Here is a 5,933-nt window from a genome sequence, read left to right as displayed (position 1 = left end):
TGTATGTATCCAGAAATTTTCTTGCCGAAAAATATTTGTATCCATCTGCTAAGCAACCGGATTCGAATTATTGCTTATCGGATCGGATAATATCCGGAAATTTTTTTCCCCGGATAAAGTAAGGTAAAGTATTCAACATTATTTTCTCTAAAAGTGGATGATAATCCGATTCTAAAATCGGTAATTAGTAACCGGATAACCAAAAATCGGAATTATCCGATTAAAGTCAAGTATTAAACATTAATTTTTCTAAAAAAGTGTTGATATTGGGATTCGGAAACCAGTAGTCAGTAACTGGAAATTGAAAATCGAAAATAAAAAATTAAAAAAATGACAATCATCAATCAATAATCGGATAGTTTATCGAATATCCGATAAAATTCTGGATTTGAATTCGGATGCCTTTTCTAAATTTCCATTTGATTTGGATTTAGATAACGGTTTTGTTAATTGGATTCGGATATTGGTGTATCTGAGCCAAATCCGTTCCGTTTATCGGTCTAGTTACACTCACATACCTAATTATTTAATACTACAATTAAGAGTGCAAGTTTGGCCTTGACCAACGGAATCCACCTTGGCGAATTTTATTTATGTAAAATGTTATTTTTTGAGTACTGAGACACTATAAGAAAAGACACAATTGGTGACCCTTTTAATTTTTCAATAGTGGCAGTTTTATGTAAATCGTCATGAATAGATAGAACCTTGCGAGCCAAATCCTGATACTATAAAACACAATACATCAGTATCGGTTCGCTAAGTATTGGATTATTAGTGGTGTTTTTTGTAAAGCGCCACCAATTGTTTAGACAGAACCTTGCGAGCCAAATCCTGATACTATAAAACACGACAAGGGGGTTTGTCTCTTGGATTATTAGCCACGGTTTCTGGAAAGGGTCTTGCTGTCAAGCCATGCATTTGGGGCACACGGATTGAAATCTTGGTTGAAATTTCGATCTTGACCATTGAAATTCAACTGTCGAGACCGAGATTTCGGACGAGATTTCGGATCCGACGGCCGAAATCTCGGCTTGACGGTCATCCAAGCTTTTTACTAGTGGAAAATAATTTTTGTCTTCCCGCTTATACTTTTCGTCTTCCCGCTTAAAGGTTTCTCTCTCTACCACCTCTGATGGCTTATACGTTTCTCTCTCTCATTCTCTAAAGCTAACGCTCATTTCAAAAACCTATTTTCAGAGCAAGGCGGTGAAACGCAGAAACGGTAGAGCAGAGTGGAACAAATCACTCTCGGTCGAAGGCAGTCAGTTGCAGCACTATGGTTGAAACATCTCAATCCCTAAGCTGGCTCCCAAGTGAGGGTTGAAAGAACAGGTATGTCTACCGATCTAGTTTTCCTTGTTCTTGATCTCGTTCTTGACCTTGCAATGGTTTAAGGGTCTATCAATTTCCTCTGATTACTGGTTAATTCCGTGCCATTAATCTCTATGTTATCCCCCATTTGGTTTTTTTAGTTTCTTACCTCTTTGGTAGCGATGGGCTTCCCAATCCTACAAATCCTTCTTCCTAAAACCCATCTCTGTTTCCTAACTTCTTTAGAAATTCTCTCCCCAAAAGACCTTGGGCTCTGAGAGTTTCCATCCCTAGCAGACACAAAACCGACTTTGCATTTGTTGAAAGTCCTGTGGTCAGAGAGCGATGATTGCTTATAATCAATTCGATGAGTGGTATCACTTGGTTGCATTAATCTATGTAACCTATGTCTGCCCTGCATATAAGCCACTGACTGAAGAGTTGATAATTACTCAAGAAGATGCAGCTTTTAACATTTTAGAACTTTGATGTAGTGATTTTCTTCATTCCTTGTCAAATAGATCATGCATCAAGGCAGTTTATCTAAGATATGTAAGGGTTCGCTGTAGATTATATTCTGTTCAATATATTTGTAATCAGTTTTAAGCTTTGGTGATTGACTTGGAATAAGTCGGCATAGCAACTAAGGCTAGTGGACTTCCATTAGTGAATTTCAGTTAAAGCAACTGAGTAGAGCAGATTTCATTGTTGAATTCATACTCCCATATAATCTTATCAAAAATGAACCTGACCCTATTAAATCACATACCATCTTTTCCAACAGAGGCAGGTTTGGTTGGAGACTATGCCATTGCACCAACAATGGTAGATCATGACAACGAATGAGTGAGGCCATTCCTGGACTTGATGTAGTCTGAATATAATAATGGTTCTACATCCTTCATGGTTTTCTAGATTCCATCTGCATCCTATTGCAGCAGTGCCACCAATTTCTCATTCAAGTTTATCTTTGTCTTCACTGTTGAAAAATGTACTTTTTGGGTAGCTTTTGGCTCATAATCCAGGCAATAATCCAATGAGGGATTCAATATGGAATAAAGCGCCTGCACAAGTGTGGAGATCCTGCAATGGAACAGGTGTGGAGATCCTGCAATGGAGCAATTTTTTTTTGCAAAAGGAGGGGACCATCCAACAGAAAAGAGGCACTGTTTCTGTTACTTCATGTTTTAAGTATGTGATTCTTCATTCTAACTCATCTTGTTTTCCCACTTCTGCCTTGAATTATGCTGTATGTTTTTGCATGTTTTCTGCTTTACTTAAACAGTTGAATAGGAAATCAACCAAAAAAGAAAAAAATAAATATGGAATAGGTGTAGGCTACATAGATTGGTATTTTTTGCATGGTGTGATGTCTCCTCCTTTTGTGGTGAATATTTGTTGTCTAGGCCTTGAACTTTTAGCCTTTTTAAATTTAAAAAGAAAAATAGGGATGGTATGGAACCCCAAACACTACACCTTGGCACTCTGAATCAAGGAAATTTCTCTGCACTTTAAAGAAGAAAGGTGGCCTGGGATATATCATTAGAAATGAAAGAGGTAAGCCAATTGCAGCAGTTTCTCTGGCCAAACAATTTGACTCAATTTTAGGAGGAGAAGCTTTAAGTGTGGGAGAAGGTATGTTGGAAAGTATATCGGAAGACATCAAGCACTTGTGGGAGGAATCTGATTGCTAGGCTGCAGTGCTAGCCCTTAATGGGCTAGATCACTCCTTAGATTGGTCCCTTAAAGCTTCTCTTCAATTTTGTTTTGTCTCTAGGTCTGAAAACTATTTAACAGATCATCTTGCAAGATTTTTGAAGCATTTTGGGTTATCTAGATGTTGATGGTCTTCACCTCCTCCTTTTCCTGTAAACAATTCTGTTTGTGCCTCTAGCAATATTTATTTGGAGAGCCTAATATAATAATTTCTTTGACCAAAAAAAAAAAATTGATTGTCAAAGCAATGACTAACATGCTGAACAGCAAATCCCCTGTTCCTTATGGGGTGAGAGAGGTTATTGGAAGACATCCAGTTCTTAGCTTCTAAACAGGCAGTTTGAATGAGTACTCAAAAAATGAACATCTCTTCAGCACCTAGCAGCCTGCAGGAACGGAATCACAACATTACCTGACCTATTGAATTGCCTTAATAAAGTTTTATAGGAATCACCACGGAGAGGTGTATATGACCTCATTCTTCATTGGGAATTCACAATTAGTTAGTTTTATAGGTTTCCCACTGCAGGTGAGAGTTTCAAACAGTAGATTATTTGGATTAATTTGGACTTACCCAATAATGGGAAACTAGTTATCTAGGGGCAACTCCCTGCAAAGGATTGAATAGAGGAGTTGCTACACTTACAATAGGTTGTTAGCCCTTTTAATCAGCAGTATAGCAGATAAAACTACCTATGTAGGTCAAGCTATTATCATTAGAATTGGAGTACTATTGATAGATAATCTTCTTTCTACATGTAATGCGGCTGCTCCCTTCATATTGGAAGTATAGTGTTTTGGCATGCAAGAACTCAAGAGTCTTATGCTTGTATTCTTCCCATGTTTCTTCATTTTCTTTTGGACAGGTGCTACAACCACTTACATAAGGTTATTTCTTGAAATAAAGAACTATGATAATGGAGTTGTGATTTTATTGTTTCAAATCATTATAGCCTAATTAGGTAATTGTAGATGGACAGGGGTGTGCTATAGGATGCTTATTTGGTTTCAAAATTCTTTTATAACAATTAATTACTTATTTAGCATTTTTGCTTGTAGGGTCGTCTTACAAGAAACAAGAATATAATCGTAAAAATCAAGGTCCACCTCATACTGCAGGTCAGAAGAGTTTTGTATGAATCCGCCATGAAAAGGTAATATTTGAAAACGCTGACTATAGAACTCTTACATTTTATATATTCATAAATATTGTAGTATCAAATATTTAACTGTGATATTTACAATGTTAAAACAGCTGAAAGAAATTGGAGTACAACTAGACTTTGCTGGTTTGTACATAGTTACTCATGAACATGCAAATGGACGTCCAGTTCATGAGATTGCACAAAAAATAATTGTATATATATGTTTTCCTTTGTTTATTATTATTTTTTTTTATCAAAATACCAACCAACTAATTCTTTTTCCAAATAAAATCAAGATTTTTTTTTTTATATGTTAGTTGCAGGAAAAAATTTAAGGGAAAGAAAGTAGAAATAGATGCCTCTCAAGGCAATGACGAGAGTAATAATTGAGACACTGACATCTTTTTTCAGGTATTAAGAAAGATAAACGTAAACGCATTCAAGGACTAGGATTGGGAGCTAGGCTTGCCTCTAAGGAAAATAAAAGAGAAGATGATCCTGAACAAGTTACTTTCTTGAAAAATAAAGTTAATATGGTAGAAGCTCAAGCCACCATAATTTTGTCGTTTGTTAAACAATCAAATTCAGGTTGTCAGATAGAAGATTATTCATCTGGAGGAACAGGTAATGTTACCAAAATTTTATCAATCTCTAAAGTTTCTTTTATTCCTTAAACTTTATGATTTTTATTTTAATTGATTTTGCAAATATTGTATCTTTGTGATAGGAGCTTAATCACTTTAATAGTTACGAAGGAAATCACTCTTCTAGAAGAAATGATGCATTTTGTTCTCATAAAGGTAATGCGATATTCTAAGCTATGGGTTTCTTATGAATTTTTATGACAATATTATTAATTGTTATTTTTTTTATATTGATTGCAGGATTATTTATTAAGAAGTGAAGTTAACCACCGCAGAGTTCCACATAGCATAAAGCATAGAGGCTTAGATCAACTAGTTGATTCTTGTGTTTTTTTTTTAAGTACACTTTGAACTTCAGCATAGACTATTTATCTAGATTTAAGTTTTAATTTGCAGTTATTCTAGTTTGAATCAGTTGGATTACAAATAATTTCTTTTATTTATTTATTTTTAATTGATATGTATGGATTTCAGATGATGATGAATTCAATAAATGTATATTTTGTTTCCATACATTTGTTGCAAAGAAATGTATATCTATTAATTCGTGCATCAATAAATAGTTTGTAGTTATAAATTTTATAAGACAATCCACACTAATATTGGTACCAATAGATGACTTGTGAATACATTTGTAGAATAAAATCTGTAGCTACATTTTCATTGTGGAGGAAATACCTACAAATAAATTTCCACACCTATAGTATTGTAGCAAAAATATTTGTAGTTAATATACGGAAGCTATAAATTAGCCACGGAAATGTCAGTTGCTACAATGTGTATACCAAGAAGTGAGATGCAAAAACATCCGCAGCTAAAAGATATATACCCACGGAAACATCTGGCGCTACAATATGTGTAGTTAGAAGTTAGCCGCGAAATATCCACAGTTATAGTTTTCGTAGCTACAGGGTAGCCGCGGTTACATTTGTAGTTATACTTTCCGTAGCTAGAGGATATATAACCATGGAATTATCTGTCGCTACAATATGTGTAGGTAGAAGTTAGATGCGAAAACATCCACGGTTATGTTTTTCGTAGCTATAGGGTAGCCGCGGAAACATCCACAGTTATTTTTTCCGTAGCTAGATGATATATAACCACGGAAATATCC

At 35.2% G+C, this 5,933-nt stretch overlaps 1 long non-coding RNA gene across 4 annotated transcripts; it reads left to right on the top strand.

The window, feature by feature from the left end:
- The first annotated feature begins 1,123 nt into the window (after nt 1-1,123).
- LOC149023900 (uncharacterized) lies at nt 1,124-5,363 on the top strand. 4 transcript variants are annotated; one of them, XR_016171582.1, is made up of 5 exons: nt 1,124-1,335; nt 2,099-2,505; nt 4,090-4,799; nt 4,903-4,975; nt 5,060-5,363. It is a non-coding gene; the product is annotated as an uncharacterized LOC149023900 (long non-coding RNA). The 4 variants fall into 4 exon arrangements; XR_016171581.1 differs by having other exon boundaries at nt 1,124-2,505; nt 4,090-4,184; nt 4,587-4,799; XR_016171583.1 differs by having other exon boundaries at nt 1,124-2,505; nt 4,090-4,184.
- The last annotated feature ends 570 nt before the right edge of the window (nt 5,364-5,933 follow it).

The sequence above is a fragment of the Hakea prostrata genome, chromosome 2 (genome assembly GCF_041222555.1).
Source record: "Hakea prostrata isolate BN-2017 chromosome 2, UWA_Hpros_2, whole genome shotgun sequence".
Lineage (NCBI taxonomy): Eukaryota > Viridiplantae > Streptophyta > Magnoliopsida > Proteales > Proteaceae > Hakea > Hakea prostrata.
This window is presented reverse-complemented; position numbering and strand designations above follow the sequence as displayed.